Genomic DNA, 19,818 nt, shown 5'->3' with positions numbered 1-19,818 from the left:
AACTCCCCTCATCTCTGCAGAACTGTTGCATACACTGCTTGGAAAACTCAACACGGGGTTAAACAGAAGCTGTGTTAATCACAGCAATTACAAGCTGATTGCTTCTGATTAATAAAACAACAATCAACCAGAGTTTATTGTGGTTCTAACAGGAGAAAGTGAACTGACAGTTGTGCTAATCCCTCATTGTTTTCCTTTGTTTTTCACCCCTTCAAAAGTCAAGGAAGAGTCATTTCATGTCACCTGATCAATTCATACCACAGGTACATGCTGCACAAAGTTTTCTCACATCATTTCAGCAAAACAACCGAGCTCTTGAGCCATTCTACCTGTTATTGTGCTCGGCTTAACATTCGCAGCATGCTTTGCTTTTGCCAGTCCTCATCCTGTCCAGAACAGATGTGCTTCAGCTAAGTCTTTTCCTTCACAAGATCTTGCTGGGAATCACCCAACGGGACATGATTATTTTGTAGAAGTGGCATTTTTATGATATTGCATTCTCAGCTGTCACTGCAGCAGCAGCCAAAAAGCAGGTGTAGCTGGCAAAGATCTTTCTGTTATTTTTTTTTTTTTTTTAACAAGGACAGCCTAAAGAGAATAGTTGAATGTGTGCTAAATCATTTAATTTTACCTCCTTTGTGTCAGATCTTATTTATACGACTGGAAGTGAGTCACTATGTAGATAACAGCCTGGGTGCACCTCATACTTTGCAGGATGAAGAAGGAGACATTTCCTCAGAAAGTTTGCAGCATGGGTTATCAGTGGTGCCTTTTACCTGTTAGGTAGACTGGGACAGGGTTTCAAGCCCTACAACCACAGCTGTCTGGCTTTGTGCAAGTCCTTTGTCACACCACCTCACTTTTCCTCTCTTGACAATCGGAATAAAGACAATGTGCTCCCTGGCAGAGCTCTTCTGGTGGTATGCTCCTAGTGCAGTAAAGCCCTGGATGTGGTGACAGAGGCACTGGGGATGTCACACCAGTCTCACAGGAGTCCTGCGTGTGATTCTGACTCAGGGCCTGGACGTATCTGTACATTTCTACAGTCTCTATCCTCACGATATCTATGCTTTTCATCTTGCTGATGCTCCAGTAAGATATAGAAATCATGTTATTATTTTCTTGACTCACTTAAAGACATAAAGAAGCCCTATCCCATGTTTCTCCTGATGTTTGATGTTCTTAGCATCTTAGCTGTTAGCAGAGGAACTCAGCAGCTCCTCCAGGCCTACCTGTCCCTGGCTAGGCCCAATATTAGAACTTCCCCCAGTAAATTCAAATTTCTTCCTGCTACTCAAGTCTACTCCTTCCTTTCCTCACTGAGCAGACTCCGCCTGCTCCTCTCTCCATATCTACGTGACATAATAGAAAAGAAATTCTGGAGGCAGGCCCCTCACAGATGTTACAGTGACCCACAGCTGTAAAGGCAGAAAAGCAATTAAGGGCACATGAATGCTAGGCATTTTCAGAACTTCACCTGACCTGGATATGGTTGCTTTTAATGTCCTCACTAGCAGCATTCACGGTATCATCTGATTTTTTTTCCCCAGGGCTGCAGAGCTGACAGCAGCTGGTAGGATCCATGTAAACGAGAGTGCCTTACACTTAAATTCTCTGAAAGGATGTTTCTCAGACAAGAGAACTTCAGCCAAAACTCAGTCTATATTTGTCAACGACTGCTTAAGATTCTTGCAAAAAATTCTCACATGAACTGTTAAAGCAAGAAGGGCACTGTGAAACAATCAGAGCATGGGGTGGGGCAGGACACTGTGGGGCAAGGAGAAACTTCACCATTGATGATAAGAAAGGCTGGGGAAGGGACGATAAGCACCCAGGCACCAGAGACAGTCTCACAGGGTGATGGAGCCTTGGCCAGCCCTGTTGTCTGGTTTCAATCAGCTTGGGCCCCAGCCCTCACAAATGCTTGAAGGGCTGCATTGAGAGGGGCAGGGAGGTGTGTGCAGGGGTAGGAGGGCAGGCCGAAGGAGAGCAGCCGGAGCAGCAGCCAGCCCTTCTGCACAAATAGGTCCTGGGAAAGCCTTCTGCACCGCCCTTCCAGGAGAGCACAACAGCAGCACTGCAGGCAAGTGAAAGGACTATTAGCATGACAATGCTGCCCCTCCAAACCCAGAACAAACTCTTGCTCAGCACTTGCCAATTACTCTCCTCAGGTGGCAAGAGCCTCTGGTGCGCCCTGCATTCACAGGGGGCTGTTTGTTTTCAGCTCCCTTTGAGTTTTGTTGCAGCAATAGGTTGTTGCTTGTTGGTTGTTTTTTTATTTTACTTGTTTATTTATTTTCCCACGAATATCATTCACAACACTTTCCTCTGCCACCCTCCAGAGCACATCCTCTTCCAAACACCTCGTACCGATTCACTCCGTCTGCCCCCAATGCTACATTAGATACAGAGGCTGCAGGCCTTGGCTACCAGACCTCAGCCAGGCCTCTTCACCCCCGTTTCATAACCTCTCTCCCTTTTCTGTATGTACATCTTTGTAAACTCAAAGTCCTGTTTCAGTCAAAACAAATTTTGGGGGTCAGGCTTTGCCACTTTTAAAACCTATGGGTTCTTAAAGTACCTCATATGAGAGTGTCTGGACTTGAATTAAAATCTAGCCTCTACTTTGGTCTAAAATGCAATTATTACTGATTGATAAAAATAATTACTATTAGAAATAATCCTAGATTTCCTTGTTTCTTTCACATAACCAGGAAACTCTTATATACTCTACAGAGTAACAGCCTCGAATGTAAGCTTTGTTTAGGCACAGACATAATTTCTAGCCCTGTTCTCTGATCAAGTCATTTAAATCTTGAGAAATTAAATTAGGGGATGGTTGAGAATGTACTAGGAGAATAGAATCAGGACCTTTTTTGTACTAAAACCCCAGAGATACAGTTAAAAATACATTAGTAGTCCAATATACTATAATGTTAAGTTGCTCCAAAGAAGCAACTTCATTCCCATGTGGGTAATTATCCTCAAAGCCAGCCCATACTGTTTAATAACCAGAGTAATTACTGTCTAATAACCCACTGCCTCACCACTACCTGTGCCTCCCAGGAACGAATAAACCCAATACAGACAAAATAGCGTGCTATGTCAGAAAAACTCCCTGTAACGGGGACAACTGCTTTTCCAGTTGAGTACGCAATTTGGCTGAAGTTTCTTTCATGGAGCACAATGCTGGTGTCACCACGGACCCCTCTACCAAGAACCCATTTCTGACTGACCAAGGACAGCAGGAGCAGAGCAGTTAACACCGTCCCAAGAGACTGTAAGGTCCAAGTAGGACTAGCATTGCTTGGGCGCCAAGCTTGTGGTGTGGTCCCCAGGTGCAAGGGGCAGCATGCTTACATGCTAAGGTCAAGGTAGAAAGCCATGGGCAAACACACGCTCCATTTAGCAACCACAAAAACTGCCAGAGAGCAAGGGGGCTGCCAGGAGCACAGTGCCACATCGCCATCGGGCAAAAAGGCTTGCACCTACTGGCCAGAGGTACCCAGTGGTCACAATTCCTAAAGCTGTCATTTTGACATCTCTTTTGATCTGTTTTTCAGTTGGTTTTGATGATTCACCTTCAAACATTTCCTGCAGTGGCACAGATAGGCTGGTATGGATTTAAGTCTATTGACAAAGCAGTTGTGTTCCTGGTTCTTCTCATAGAAAGGGTGAGGGCCAAGCTCATGGACCTACCTTCAGTGCATTTCCACTAAGACTTAGAGCCCAATAGTCATCAGACTTTAAAATTTCACAAGTTTTGCCTTCTACCCTGTGGCACGTATATATGCATGATTGTGTGTGATGGTGCAGGATCTGTCCCGCTGCTTTCAGCAGGATTCTGCATGACTGCAACAGGGCTAGTACCACCACAGTCTGCATGGGCAGCAAAGTTGGGAACTGGCACTTCAGCTCCCTTATTTTGTGCAGTAAGTGTGAGGTGTGCCTCAAAGCCCATGATGTTAACAGGACTTGGACAAAAGCCCTCAGCCCCCTCCTCCCCCCCCAGTCAATCTACTCGTGCTTGTAAGCAACTCAGTGTGTGGATCCAGACCCTGGGAAAGCAAAAAGACTGCACACTATTATCTCTAACAATTCATACATGTGCTCTCATCCTGTCTGTTTAATCACAGAGAACGTAGATTCCATGGAACAGCTGAAGCCTTCATTTAAGTAAGTTAAATACAAAGGTCACAGACCCAACAGAAAACCTTAAGCTCATTTTGCTGCTTCAGTAGAGAGAGGTGGCTGGTTTAGCTCAAGAGTCACATCCCGGCCTGCCCTACAGTTAATGTATGTAGCTAGCTATTCTACCCAGGGCACCACACCCATCTTTACAGCTGCTTAAAATGCTTAGGATGCCTATAACATTCCTTGAGAAAGGGAAAAAAAAAACCACAGTGCTGTAATTACCATCATCTGTCATCTTCCATTATCCGCTTCAGTCATTAAAAGAAATAGAAAGGGTAAGGAAATGTGCAGGTTCCTACATGGCTGCTTCAGAAAGGGGTGGCAGCTTTGAGGTGCTGATTGCTGGGATGGGGCCAGTGGGCAGCAGAGGTGCTGGTGGCACATGGCTGCTGTTTGGGATGCTGCACCATGTGCCATGGGAGGTGTGGGCACTGTCCCAGACCACCTCTTCTGGAGCAGTTCTGCATTCAGCATTGAAAAGGGCTTCTTGCCCTGTGCTGAGCCTGAGGAGCCATGAAACACTGTTGTTGCAAGCGTCATGACTTAAACACAGCCAACTTTGGCTACGCAAAGCTGGAATTAAGAGCTTGGCTTCAATGTTTAAGAGTCCCACCTAGCCACTTGGTTCTTTTTATAGTCCATGCAGGGAGTTGGATACTTCCAAAAAGCAAGCTAAGACCAGCCTATGTGCTAGGTGAAGAGCTGCCCAGACCTTCTCAACACAAAACACTGGACCTGCTTTCAAAAACCCTGAGCCAGTGGTTACCCCCACGGCAGCTGTTGTGAACCTGCAGCGGCACAAGCCCTGCCACCCCTCCTGGCTGACTGCACTGACCTTATACAAGCAGCACACCACAACTCCCTGCGGCTGCGGCATCCCCAGGTCCTACAGGTTGTGACACCACAAACCAGGGGAGGGGATACCTCAGTAATAAACTACCCAGAGTGATCCTCATCCACCCCACTGCCCTCCCTGTCACTCTTGCTGCAGGTGTAATGCACGGTTGTACTTTAGCAACACTTAGTATCTGAAAGATGATCTTGTTTGTCCGGAGGTGTGATTGAAAATAATTGCATCTAGCAGGTTCTGCACACAGCTGATGGTGCTGAGCAGGGGGTGGTAGGGAAGGGGCAGTAATTATATTAGTGGTTTGGCACAGATGGAGGTTTCATCTTTGAAGTGATAAAGGCGTGATTTGTGGATTGTAGCAATCCGCTTCCTCCAAGAGGTAAATATCAACCACTATTAATAACCCCAGGAACAGCAATTCTCAAACAATAGGTAGAGAAGGATTAATATAACAAGAGACATAACCAGATTTTTCTACTTCACTGGGCTCAGTAAGGCCAACAGCGATCAGGAAAAGCCAATGCACAAAAACTGAAGGTTGCAATTCCCTGTGGTGGGCAGTCCTCAGCCTGCTTCTGTGGCTTGAATAGGAGCCTCCACCCAACGATGTGCTTCAATAACCCTTGCAGGCATCACACCATAAATAATTGTCTGTAATTCTCATAACAGTCCATAGCTAGCAAGTCTTGGTTTACAGGCTCAGCTCTTCCTCTCTCTTCTTGAAGTCATAGTGTGCCCAATTGTTTCATGGCTCTTTTCTGTTTTGTTGCCAGCCCATTTGATCATTGTGTCCCCAAAATCTGTTAAAATAAAGCCAAACCTTCCCCAGTGTCCTTCCTTCTCCCTTGAATAGTATAAACCTAAGTGCATGATTCAGACAAATCTGATGGGAAAACCCATCAGTTTGGTCAATAAAGAGAGGTCATGATGGCAGTAAGTGGGGCACTTAGCATTGGACTTAGCCTCAAAGTCTTGCCGCTAGAAAATGCATTTTCAAATGGGAACAGAACCAATAATGGTTTTCCTTTATTCTGGCCTTTTTAAGTGTCTACAATGCTTTTCGGATGGACACTGGAAACTGTATTCCTCATTGTACATCCCAGCTACAGTTATACCGTGCCAACATAGCCAGAGGGACTGCCTAGGTACCAGGAAGGACCTCTGTGGGCAGCAGGCAGGGACGGTCTGCCTGGCTGTGGCCTCCTGGGAAGCCTTCTGCACCTGGAAGGAGCCCAGGGCCACTGGGAAAACACACTGAATTTGCACCTAGAAACAAACAACAAAAAAAAGGAATGGATCAAGCTTGATCCATGCACTGCTGAGAGAAAATAACAACAGAACTGAATGCTGCCTGTTGTGCAGTTCCTTTCTAGTGGGAAAAAAAATCTTTAAGATATGTTCCTCCTTTCTTTCCTCTTCTCTTCTACTTTCTCCCCTTTCTCTGACCAAAAAGAAACCTTGGATTTTTTTTTTTTTTTTTTTTTTCCCTAGGCATCTCTAATGAATGCCGCTCATATCTGACAGATATTCAAGCCATCTGGAGAAGCTGACAGACAATAATTTGGAAGTCAACCCTTTCAAGACCATTTTAATGATGATTTTTCCTTTCACATCTTTTCTCTATTAAGCTGGTCTGAATCTTCAAGGATGATAGAAAGTTTTCACACTCCCATCTGTCACTTGAAGGTATAGTAATATCTACAAGCAAAACAAAACCAATTTTTAGATGAGGCACAGACTTTGACTCTCTGGTTCTTATGATTTAAAAACTCTTCTCACCATTTACCTGCTGTACAAGTGAGCCTGCAGTGTAAAAGTAAAATTGAGCTGGCACATGAAGATTATCTGCTGCTTTGAGATGTACTTTAGCCAATAAACAATGGGGTTTGAAAGGGATTGGATAAAAACCATGATGTGAAATACTTCATTTTCCCTCTTCAAGGTCACACTCTACTGCATCTCTTGACATCATCCCTCTGTCCTTTTGTTTTTCTGTTGCCCCATTAGACAAAAGTAATTATATCAGTCCCTTCCACTACTGCTCAGTATATGTTCTCCAGGAAATTCAGGCATGCACTTGACCTGGGCTTTTAGCATGTTTAAGCCTGAGATCTAAACTTTGGGCAGCAGTTCTCTGCCAAATCAGTAGTCACTGAACATAGGGCATTTAACCGGTTCCTTGAGGCTGAATGGAAAGTGCGTATGTTGAGAGAGGTACAACTGCATAATATGAGAATAACCTCAACAAGGGAGTCACTTCTCTGAGTGCAAAACACGACGAAACATAAGAACAACAGAAATCCCATAGAACAGAGTCCTACAACAGGTGTTGCAGCTGCCTGCCAGCTGCCATCACACGGCACAGCAAGGAGCTGTGGTGCTAACTAGTGGCACCACCTACCTGATCAAAGGTGGTGGGCTCGTTACTAGAGGTGCTTCAGGCTTGGAGGGGGAAAGCCTCACCCAGCGATGCTGTGCTGCTACCCACCAGGTAGCAGAGTAATGGCCATGTCTGCTTTATTTGTCCCTTCATTTATTTAAAACAATGCTGAAGATTTCAGAAAGTGAGAGTCAGGGACAGGAATAAGCCAAAAGAAATGGAGAAGTGGGAAGAGTAGAGAAATCACAGATCTGCTAATAAACAGAAGTGAATTAGTAAGAGCCATTTGATAAAAGCACAAGTGGCAGCACTGTGACAGCTGCTGCCATGGAAAGGAAAGATCCAGCTCCACTTTCAAAGCCATTCAAAATCAGTGCTGGCACAGGGAAATCCAGGAGGCTGCAGCTCCCACCACTTCCAACCACTGAAAATCACCCCTGGAAGAACTTGTAGCTGGATTTTATAAAGCAGCAGGACTCATATCCCAAAGCCTACACGGGTTGGCACTAGATAATAGAATATGCAAAAGTTTAATCTTATTGTATGTATGCAGTAGGAGGAGTAATATGATTTTTGAGAACGAGTTGAATTACAATGTCTGCTAGATGTTTCACTGAAAACCCCTTTATTACTATTTATTATACAGCACCATTCACATGCAGAGGGATTTAGAGAGATCCAAGAAGACAGGCACCTGCTTGTACAATTTATATCTTATTGTTTATGGTTAAGGGAGGCTAAGGAAGACCCCAGACTCACAGTGGAGGCTATCTAGAGATCACACCAATCGATTAGAGAATGAATATTCACCAAAGCAGGGACTACAGGCTGAGTCCCTTACCATCAGATCACACAGTCCTTCTTATATTTCCATTCTCTCAGACAATGAAGATACAAGTGTTTGGTACCAACTAGGATGTCCTTGGCTATTGTCCATGGCTATTGTCCATGGCTATTTCTCCCGGCTAATGAGTGCTGGGTGTGGGCCATTGGATATAAGAGATTTTGGCATCACGAGGTTTTCTCCTTTGGGCTTCATGCAATGTGTGCTGGTTGTGTCCCCGTGGATGAGGTAAGTGGAGGAGTATTAAGACTGAACCCTACAGTGTGTAGCCACGAGGCACAGCATGAAGCAGTTTGGATAAACCCAGACTTGGCTGCTTTTGTCAAAGTGAACACCTGGGGGTGTGAAAGTGATTATTGTGGTCATGATTCAGGATTGGTCCTGCTTTAAGCAGCAGGTTGGATTATAATTTGCTTTCACAGAATCACAGAATCATCTAGGTTGGAAGAGACCTCCAAGATCACCGAGTCCAACCTCTGACCTAACACTTACAAGTCCTCCACTAAACCATGTCACTAAGCTCTACATCCAAACGTCTTTTAAAGACCTCCAGTGATAAGACCTCCTGATGTGCCTTTCAACCTGTAAGACTTTAGGAATCTGTTTTTCCATCGTTCAGGCACCTCAGCTTGAGGCAGTGGGGGCTCAAGTCAAGTGTTTGTATAGGACTACTGGCATTTGAGTGTGGTATCCTACCTGGAAAACTAGCTCTTGCTCCAAAAGAGGTTTTCCTTTCAAAATGCCTTATATGTCACAGGGCACAGGAAATCTATGAAGATGCCTCTGAGCAGAAAAATTAATTTGGACCCTTGTTAGTATAAGCAATGGAGTCTGACAAGTTATATTTCTCATCCTAAAGAATACATACAGATAACTCTATGTTTAGGACACATCGAAGTCTGCCTAACTCTAAACCAGCAAAGATATTCACATGGGACTGAAAAACATGACACGGAGCCAGTCGGGAAAGCCAGACCCACCTGGACTGGCAGATGGAGGTAGGATAGCCAAGGGCATCTCGAATGGGAGTAGACACCTAGGTCAGCCACTGAATTGTGCTCCACCAGCAGTACTGACTCAGAGTGGGATTTGGCTGCCCAAACACAGCACCTTTCACCAGTTCCAGCACTGTTCAGGATCTCACTTGGCCTCCAGCTGCCTGCCTGGAGAAACACAAGTCTCCCCAAAGTCCTCTCACATACCTGCCAGCCCATGCAGAGAGGTCTTGCAGACCCTAGGGTATCTCTAAGAGCACAAAGCATCTAGATTTAGGCTAATGAGTTTCACCCTAGATATCTATTGATCTTAATGTAAACTTAGAAACCTACTTCAAGGGAAAATATCTGTATTGTAAACACCTTCAAAAAAACCTGTATGAATCTGTAATTAAATCATGCCCAAAGTTACCTACACTTTATTTTGAGCCTTATCTTCTATCTTTCTGCCCTCATTCTGCCCTGAAGATGCAAATGCCTCAATTCCTGTCACGAACCCTGCCTTCCTTTACGGGAAATGACCTGAATGTTAGGGGAGAACAGACGATTAAAGGAAAAACTGCCGTGTTCCCAAGTGCAAACCTGTATGCTATATCCTAAAATTATTTCTATGGAAACAAGTTGCTGCTTCAAAATGACCCTGACCTGTCTCAGTTGCCACCACCAAGCTAGACCACTCAGGACTGGCTTTGGCGAGTCTCTGCATAGTTCCCCACAGAGTCATCTATGAAAAAAAAAAAAAAAAAAAAAAAAAAGATTGACACCTCTTGTTCTGGAAAGGGTGTGACCTGGTCCTGCTAAAGGCAGAGTGAAGCTGCAAAGTGGAACTGAAATGCCTGAAGAATTCCCTTGACTGTCAGCTCATTTTGTTTGGCAAACCATGATCACTGCTTGTACATTATGAGCTTTATGGAAGAAAAAAAATGCCTGAGAGTTATCACATGCCATCAGACTTCTTTATGTGACAACCCATCTGTATGCTCACCCCATCATTTTGTGGCTCAGAATCAAATGCTTGACAGTTCAAAGAGTCTAAAGCAGCATATGGCATACGACATAGTGTATTTCAATAGAAATCACTCCATTAGAAACACAAGGATGCCTACTGTAATTAATAAAGAGTAATTTAATAATTATCTTCTCAAACTACATAATTCTCCATGTAGCCATAGTAGTGAAGGGGATATTCTTTTTCATTAATATGAATTTTGATAGCACCTGGTCGCTGGATAAAACCAGCCAGAAGCTTTGCAGAAGTGCCAGGCTCTAAGGATTTCCCAGTACGTGAACCGATCTCATGGAGGACCATGAGGAGAGAAATAAGGAAAGATATTCCATGTCAGTGAATATGCCTAGGTTGACAAAAAAGATAAATGGGCAGGCATTGCCACATCTTTTCAAAACAAACTAAGCAGACTGAGATTGTTTGTAAGCACAAGGAAAAGTCTGCAGCAGAAATTCAGCCCAACTCTCCTGAGCACCCCTTCAGTGATGTCGCCTCTAGCTTATCCCAGCATTTGGAAATAATCAGACATGGATTATATCCCACAGAATTGCTTTTCCATGTTTATTAGATTAGTAATCTGTGAAGAAGAATAGTTTGTAGATGCTGGATAACGCAACAAAGCTGTCCAGACAATTACTTCACTTTGGTGGCAGATCACCAGAATGAGAGGGGAACTGGAACCGATGCAAAGCATATATCCAGTAGGGGAATGCTACATACCAGGTCTGCTCCCCATCAGTCTAGAGGACACTTTTCTATAAAAGATAATTAGTAAGATAAACTACTATAATGCTGTAAAAGTCACTGGCAAACACAGCTGACACTCACTTTTCCCTTTCCACTATTTTCAGTGGTGATTCACAGGCCTTAGCCTCCCTCTACTCTGCTAAAACGTACACACCAGCTTAGTTGATACACAGGCTCATGGTCATCAAACACATATCTCTACAGTGTAGAGCTCTCTGATGGATGTCATAGACATCTGAAGTGTTATGAAATACCTGAAAATTGGTGAAGGAGAGGGCAGTTTAATTTACTATTTGCTACTGTAGCTGCAACACTTTTTAACAGCTTTTTAAAATACCTTCCACATCCATGAGGCTACATGCAGAGCATGCAGTTAAGCACATGAATTAATGTATGCATGAACAGAGGTGTACTCAGTGCAATTTGCCTTTGTGCTGAAATTATCGTGTAAAATTAAAATAAACAGAGTCCAGTCTAAGCCGTAACAGACTTCATGTGAAATGAGTCATTCCTGTGGCTTCCCCAGTTAAACTGAAAACAACTATAGCCCCATTCTCAACTACTTTGTTTTCACTAAGAGGAATGACGAGGTTCATCACACCTCCAATGGGAACTGTGTAGCACGCAAAATGCCCTTTGCATACTGTCAATTTTTTTTTCCCCACGATTTTTACATGCTCTAAAGTTTGCTCCATATGACATACCCAAGGAAGGGATATTTTTTTATTTTTTAAAAACAAATTGAAAACACAACATTTTCTACGCTTTCTTTCCAAAGGTGTTCAAACTCAGCAACTGAACCAATTTGCAGAGGAAAAAATGCTCTATCAAGTCAATTTCCCTCAAATAGGTCCCATTTTTCAGTTCGTCATAAAGTGTGACAAATCATAATTTTGGAGAGGAGCTGTAGTTTCTTACAAATATATTGCACATCTGTAGTTCAGAAACATATGGTGCTGCCACTTATCCTCTCCAGAGACAATCCATATGGACAAACTTATCAAAATCCCAAGCATACTTAACTCTTTCTAATCTAACTGGTATGCTTCGTCTATGATGGGTTCAAGAGTCCACCTCTGATATCATTTTGAAATCTTCTCCTCACCCACCTGTGGGTTATCCCAGAGCAATAGAATAATGTCTCAGCACCCTCCAGCTCTTCATGTTGAGAGTCTTTTGCTTTCTGTCTTTCTCCTGTATCATTTAGGAAACTCTTTTATACACAGAGCATACTTACACACACACAGACACAAAAATATCTTGGAAACTTGGGTTGGAATTGTCCTATCAAGAAGTCATCTAACCCATCCTTCTGCCTCAAGTCAGGATAAGCTCCCTTGTATCTTCCAAGACAAATATCTGTCTTATCTCTTCTTAAAAGGCTCTTACAATGGAGATCCCACCCTTTTCTAAGACAATATGTTCTATTGTTTCTGTGTCTGCAACAGAAGCTTTTCATATTGTCTAACCTAAATCTTCCTTCTGATAATTTAAGTTCACTCCTTAAACCACAGACTTTGCTAAGCCCCTCTGTTGGGTTTACATGGCAAAGTTTTGGTAAACGGGGAGCTGCAGGGTTGGCCTCTGTGAGCAGAGTCCAAAAGGTGCCCCATGTTAGATAAGAGCCAGTTTCTGCCAGCTCCAAAGTGACCCACCGCTGTCTAGAGCCAAGCCAATGTTGCCTGTGACTCTGGGAGGGCAGATTTAGGAAAGGAAGAAAACTGCTGTGCAACAGCAGCTGGGAGAGAGGTGTGAGAAGCAGCCCTGCAGCCCCCCAGGTCAGTGCAGCAGGAGGGCAGGAGGTGCCCCAGGCACGCAGCACAAGTTCCCTGCGGCCTGTGGAGAGGCCCCTGGTGGAGCAGGCTGTCCCCCTGCAGCCCATGGGTCCCACATGGAGCAGATCTCCACGCTGCAGCCCCCCCGTGGAGGAGCCCCCGGTGGAGCAGGTGGATGTGGCCTGGAGGACGCTGCGGCCCATGGAGAGCCCCCGCAGGAGCAGGCCCCGGGCCGGAGCTGCAGCCCATGAAGAGGAGCCCACGCAGGAGCAGGGGTCTGGGGGTGGCAGAATCCCATGGGAGGGACCCCACGTGGAGCAAGGGCAGAGAGTGACCGTGAAGGAGCGGCAGAGACGAAGCGTCAGGGACTGACTGCAGCCCCCATTCCCCGTTCCCCTGCGCTGCCTGGGGGAAGGATGTAGAAGAGGGTGGATGGGGGGAAGGTATTCTTAGTTGGCTTTTAGTTTTTCACTGCTCTAGTCTCTAAGTAATAGGTAATAAATTACATTAATCTCTCTATGCTGAGTCTGTTTTGCCTGTGACAATAACTGTTGAGTGATCTCCCTGCCCTTATCTCAACCCTTGAGCCCTTTTCATCATATTCTCTCTCCCTTTCCCTTTGAGATGGGGGAGTGAGAGAGCAGTAGTGGTGGAGTTCAGCTGCCCAGCTTAGTAAAATCACCACAGCCCCTACTAGGGCTCAGAGAGCACAGTTTTTCTTCCCCCTTGCAGCATCTTTGTATATTTATGAAGATTGTTGGTGCATGGGACCACCCCTGGACTTGCCTCCTCTCCACCAGACCAGGAAGTCTCAATTTTTCATTTTTTTTCCTGCTAGAATTAGCTGTTCCATATAGCCTTCTCTATCCGGAGAAAGATTCCTGTGGCTGCTGACTACATCTTTCTGATTTTTCCTTCAAAAATTTAAAAACAATGCTAGAATACTATCAGACCAACCAAATAATGAATCAGACTCATTGCATTCAACTGAGAGAAGTGAATGAGGGAGAAATCAAATTAAATGAAGACCTTGAAGGTGATGGTAGCAGTAACTAGCAAAACCCTAAAATGAACTGTGTGGCTCTTACAGCTCATTGCTATTCTCTCTTCCTACAAACTTTTCAGAAACGGTGTTTATGATCAGCAAAAGTCTCTTCAAGAACAACTTTGCTATAAAGGCTGTCCTTGATAAAAGCCTATCAGTGCCTGGATGCCATCCTCAGCACTTAATATTTCTGCTCCAATTTACAAGATCATTGGCTTAATGGATTAATACTTGGTGACTGGAGCATGCAATTGCTAGATACAAGCATGCATTCTTATTGGGACCTGGGAGTAGGGAGTGCTAAGCAGCAACAGTAGCATTTGTTGGACCTCCTACAGGGACTGAGGGAGAATGTAAGCAAAACAGATCTTCAAAGAAAATAAACCAGCTATGAGATGAATGTTAGATGGCTGCAGAAGCAATGAATGATGGCACTTAGACTATTGATAAAACCTTTAAGGAGAAAGAGGAAAAGTCCTTTTTTTTTCCGATTTCTCCTTGTGTAGAAACCATTATCTTCATTCCTCATTCAAAACCAGCTGTCTTCTGTGGTCCTCACTGGCCATTTGTACCACTGATCCTTGCTTGAATTCCCTCAATTTATATTTCAGATCTGATACAGGTGACCTTGTTAATGGCACAGTGTTTACTGTGGCACAAATAAAACCACCTGCAAATGTTTCCAAGCCAACGTTGTTCAACGGAGTTGTTCATCCAGCAAATAGCCCAAGACTGGATCTGGGGCTATGTTTCTGGTGTGCAGGCTGCCCCAAGCTGGGTACAGAAGCTCAGCTGCAATCCCTACGTTGCTCTTGGTTCCTGCAGGTGGCTCATGCTTGCTATGATTTTCACAAAATGGCATCCTGCTAGAAAATGTTGATGAGGGTCTCAACCTTAGAGCCCTCCTTGACCCCTTTGACATGTGCCAAATATTTACATGCTACTCGATCTTGTGTCCTAGAGTGCTGGATAGTTACAGTAATGCTCAATGCAAAAATGGTACGATCAAATTAAACCCTCTTCACAGAAAAAGAAGTTTTACCAATGAATTACAAAAACATGACTTTGTCTTATGGCTTGGACAAGTGCTGGAGCAGCTATGGCCCCGTAAGGGCTATGGGGTATATTTTTAGACTTCTCAAAGTATTGCCATTTAGCACGCAAATGTGCACGTGACCTTCTACAGGTACTTTTGACTGCCAGAAATTGTTCAAAACCAAGTATACTGCATCATGAGAGAAACTCCGTCCTTCCTTGGCTTTCTGCTTAAAATGAGAGTAACACCCAGCAATTGCTTTAAGGGAAGTGATATTCTCTCCCTCCTGGATCTGACAAGACTTTTCCTTGTCTGACTTATGTACTCCAGGGGCAACTCCACTGTAACACAAATTATCTCCAGAAGGATCAGAAGAGCCCTGTAACTAAGTCAGAAACATGGAGATCACTTTCATCGTGGCTTTTCTGAAATGTAAATGTTCCTTTTAAAATGATACCATCACAGCTTCTAGGTCCAGCTGTTCATCCTTTTTCTTTGTATTTCACTTCCACTGAATCCTTGTTCTGAATTATCAGAACAATAATTAGATTCAGGAACGGGGGGGCAGGCATTCATATTCCCCTGAGAAGGATAGATAAAAGTTTCATTGCTGAAAGCTGATGTGCCAACAGTGGATAGTGGGGAATTGGGAACCCTGCTTAACTGCATGGGAGAGTTAAGTTTATTAATAAAACAATTTAGATAAACTCCATTTATGCGTTATTTGAACAAGTACCTTGGCAACTCCTTATTTAGCATCTTGAACACATCAGGAATTTTAAAGAGGAGGACTGAAATGTTGCCTCGAACTGTAAAAGCTTTGACAGAAGTGGGTCTGGGAAGTAATGAATTGATTTTTTTTTTCCTTTTTCTGCTTCTCCTTTTTCTTCCTCCAACTAAAAACAATTTTCAATATCCTTGGCATAACTACTTTAATGAAGCATAATTTATTTGATCCTTACACAGCCCCCTTAGGATTACTTCTTGCAGATAGCCAATTATAAACTCTTACATACTTTATAGCCCTCATTATGTGTGACAGAGGCACACTAATAAATAATGCAAAACCCCTTTTATACCCAGTCTACCTTGTGAGAAAACAGGGGTCTGGTATGGAGGGAAAAAGCATATTGTAATGCATTCTTATTTCCAAATGGACTGAAAAACTTTCTAGCTTCAGCTTGCTTCCTTGGGACACTTTTTCTTCTTTTCCCAGACTGGACTCCTGTGGCTTGATTCATTACTAGATAAAAATCAAGTTTAAATAGAAGTGGACCATGACACACAGACTGTCACTGCCCTGTCACTTCCTTGTGACATCCTGTCAGCTGCAGAAAAGAAAGGAGGTCTGGAAGCAGAATGACCAGGTTGAATACGAATGAATTGATATTCAATTGTAGGCTTTTCACGGTAATGAAGCAGAAAAGGCCAAGGCCCAAAGAGCACTTCTCACCCTGCCCACTCTGCCTTTCTGGTGCAACTTCCATACTCTGCCAGTGCTTGGGTGAAGGCTGGGAGGAAAGTAAAACAGCTCTGACTGTCCCTCAGCTGGTAGGATCCAAAGAGCAAAGTGAGTACTATTGGAAAGATGAGGTTGAACATACATGTACAATGTCCCAGTGGACTGCTTATAAAAGAAATTTTGTTTTTGTCTTTAATTGACAGGATGCTACTTTTTGAAGCAAAAGAGGTTGCACCTATAATGGTTGAAAAATGTTGCCATGATCACTACAGAGACCTGATGAGCCACAAAGGTTGCAGCCTGCCCCTGTCCCCACGCAGGATTATGTGCAATCATTGGTACTCACAATGTCCCTTGAAGTCTTTCCCTATATGAGTAAGAGGGGATACTAGTTCCAAAAGGCACAGGGATTTCTTGCCTTTAAATAATAGTTATGTGGTGCTTGGAGACTTTGGGGGACAGCAGCAAGAAGGAGGGAAGGTGTTCATACAGACAAAATTTCATTGGGTAAATTGCGATTTTATTAGAGGACTTAGGCTGAACTCAAGCTCATTTCAACTTTCTATCCTTCTCTTTAACTAGGAAAAAGAAAACTTAAAACGAAAAATCAAACCAACAAGCAAATAAACAAGCCCAGCTTTTCCAAGTACAGAGCCCACCACAGCCCTTGCTCCAGGAGGACTGGGCACTGCTACCTCCACAGCCTGGATGTGGCGTCCTGGAGCCTGAACACACAACTGTTGGCACCAAAATGAAACATTATTCCCCAAATGACACATATCTCCAAATAGTGTCAATGTGGCCACAGGTAATTACACAGTCTGACTCTAGCAGACATCTGGGTCTACAGTATCTTTCAGTATCTCCATGTGGCTTAATGTAGAACAATTGCATAGAAAGAAGAAAGCAGAAGGAAAAGTGGCTGTGTAACATAAATGCCTTAGGTATGGTTAAGTTAAAGCCCTGCCACGGGGTCCTGCTAATTAATACAATTAACTCAGCAGACCTTCATAGCTGGCTGTGGGGATGGCAATGAACAAAAGAAATAAAGACATTTGACTTTGTGCACATCTACAAAGAAATTATCTGCCGTATTAGCTACAGGGTTTGACTAATGTACACTGAAGCACTCACCTTCAATTAGCCATTTAACCCAGCAGATCAAGCTGTGCTCTGAAGAGGCTGAGATACGGTAAGTGTTCCTCTTGCAATAGCAACAAGGGCTGGCTACTGCCAGAGGATGCAATAAGCAGGTATAATCCAATGGGCTGGCAAATCCCACATTTCCAGCAATGAAAAAAATCCGTGGTATCTTTTCCATTTTGTACCCTCCTCCACTTATGATAATCTCAGTGGCTACCTAACTACATTTGAAGCAACATGTTCCTGGGAAATGATGCAAAAGTGTCAGCTAAAGAACTGATCATCTACTTCAAGGTTTATGAGCGCACCTTTTGTCTGCTTTTAAAGAAGTGAAATAAGAATAAATTAAATATGAGATACTTTTAGCAGTTTGCAGGCAACAACAACAAAACTTAACAGTGTAAACACCTGTAAATTTTGGTTAAAATGTCCCTTGAAATCAACTTTTATGTGAAAACTGACCAAGACAAGGTTCTGGTATCTACAGACTGGTTCTTAATCTGCCCCTGTAAAACCACAATGGCAGTGTCAGAGTAACTTCAACAAGGTCAGCAGCAGGAACCTGGGTAAGGCGATCTTCCCACCTGGCTGCAACTGAGGTATGGTTTGAAAGGCTTCCTTCTCCCTACCTGAAACCCTTCTGTTTACAACTGTCCCATCATCACTTCTTCCTCATCTGCCCCAGCAGGATAATGCCACAAGCATTTACAAGGCTGCTTGGGAACTGACACAGTAGAATATAAGCATTTTTTATTTCCTGAGGGCAAGGGGTGCCACAGAGTCAGGAATAAGAGGCTGGCAAGTGATAAATACTTAAACAAGTTTAAGCTGTCAAAAAAAAAAAAAAAAAAGAATTTGTGCAACTGCGTCCCAGGTCTCTAAGCATAACAGGTCCAGAAGAGTTGCAGAAATCAGAGATGGGAAAGAACAAATTGTATCCATTCCCTCCCCTCAGGAGGTTTAAGACTACCCCACCGTAGTCTGTGGTGCTCTGTTCCCTGAAGCATGTTGCTGTCGTCTGTGCTGAAGACCATGGTGCAGCCAGTCCAGTTTCAAAGGTCCCCAAGCAATAAAGTTTATGGCTTTCCTGGTGCAACTATTCCATGGCCAAGTGGATCGCTTCGGTCTGACTTCTGAGGATTGGTTAAATGGAGACTTATATCTGTCTCTCACGAGAAAAACATATTTTGGAAGTTAAGCACCTGCACTTAAGAGCTCTTCTTCTGTGGTTTACAGGACACAAATATGACTGGGGTGAATTTCATGTCAAAGCTGAGCAGATCTAATGGTATGCTAACACTGAAAGGAGTAGTTGGTCCCTCTGTATGTTCCCAGCTATGTCATCTTGCCTCTTCCTTTGGGCCATTTCAGGCTAATATGAGTCAGTTCAGAGAACTACATTGGGAAAAAAAAAAAAGACTGATTTTTATATGTTATTCTGCTGGCTTTAACTCTCAAATGTGGCTTACTGGTGGGCAAAAAGTTTGTCAGAGGGCCACCTCCTCCTGGGTACCCAGTGAATCACCTATGGAAAATTAAAACCGTAGTCCAGGTCAGGCTGTTTTAAGCCCACTGTTCATCCAAAATGACCCAAACAGGTCAGGAGTGCAGCCTGCATACATCAAGGGAACAAGGGCATCCTATCAGCAATCTGGCAGCCCACCGAATCTCAGAGGGGTGGGCAGAGCCAAGGGGACCCACAGAGGGGACCCACAGTGCTGCCCATGGCTGAGAGCGGCTGTGGAGCAACTGGGTAAATTGGGCTGACGAAATAGCTTTGGAGGCAACTGCACAGAAATGAGACAAGGAGGGCACTAACAGCTGCAAATGTGACATTGAGGGATAGTCAGAGGCATATGAAATAGGAGCAGGATGAAGGCTAAAAGCTGAAGGGGCACCAACTTTCAAGAACATGGGAATAGCTTCTATATTAAAGGCAGTTAAAAGGCCAAGGAGGAAAAGATTGTGATAGGAGCCATAAACTTAGATTACTTGCATCAATAAGGGAGAATAAACTGTTGTGGAATATGAAGGGGCCCTCCAGTCAAAAGGCAATTGGTGTTGGTAAAGAGGTTTCTTAAGAGATAATCCCTTCTCAGTTCTCTGATATACAGCCTTGCTACTGTACTACCCAAATTCGTTTGTTATAATGACCTGCCTAACTGCCTAATAAGTATCATTCCGTCTGTCATCAGAAAAGGAGTTCATGACTGCAATAAAAAGCTTGGATGCGATTCAGCAATCCAAAACACCACAGCTCTAATTTATTCATTCATTTAGTTTTCAGTGGTGCAATGACGCCGGCCACAATGGTATTACATGAGGCTGGTTTAAGTATCCA

The 19,818-nt window shown here is 43.8% G+C and overlaps 1 protein-coding gene across 1 annotated transcript in view; it reads right to left on the bottom strand.

Moving 5' to 3' along the window:
* The window catches only part of LHFPL6 (LHFPL tetraspan subfamily member 6), a 139,427-nt gene that overhangs the window by 16,157 nt on the left and 103,452 nt on the right, over positions 1–19,818 (bottom strand). The window lies entirely within an intron of this gene.

The sequence above is a fragment of the Cygnus atratus genome, chromosome 1 (genome assembly GCF_013377495.2).
Source record: "Cygnus atratus isolate AKBS03 ecotype Queensland, Australia chromosome 1, CAtr_DNAZoo_HiC_assembly, whole genome shotgun sequence".
NCBI lineage: Eukaryota > Metazoa > Chordata > Aves > Anseriformes > Anatidae > Cygnus > Cygnus atratus.
Note: the sequence above shows the minus strand (reverse complement) of the source record. Positions and strands in the feature narration are given on the sequence as shown.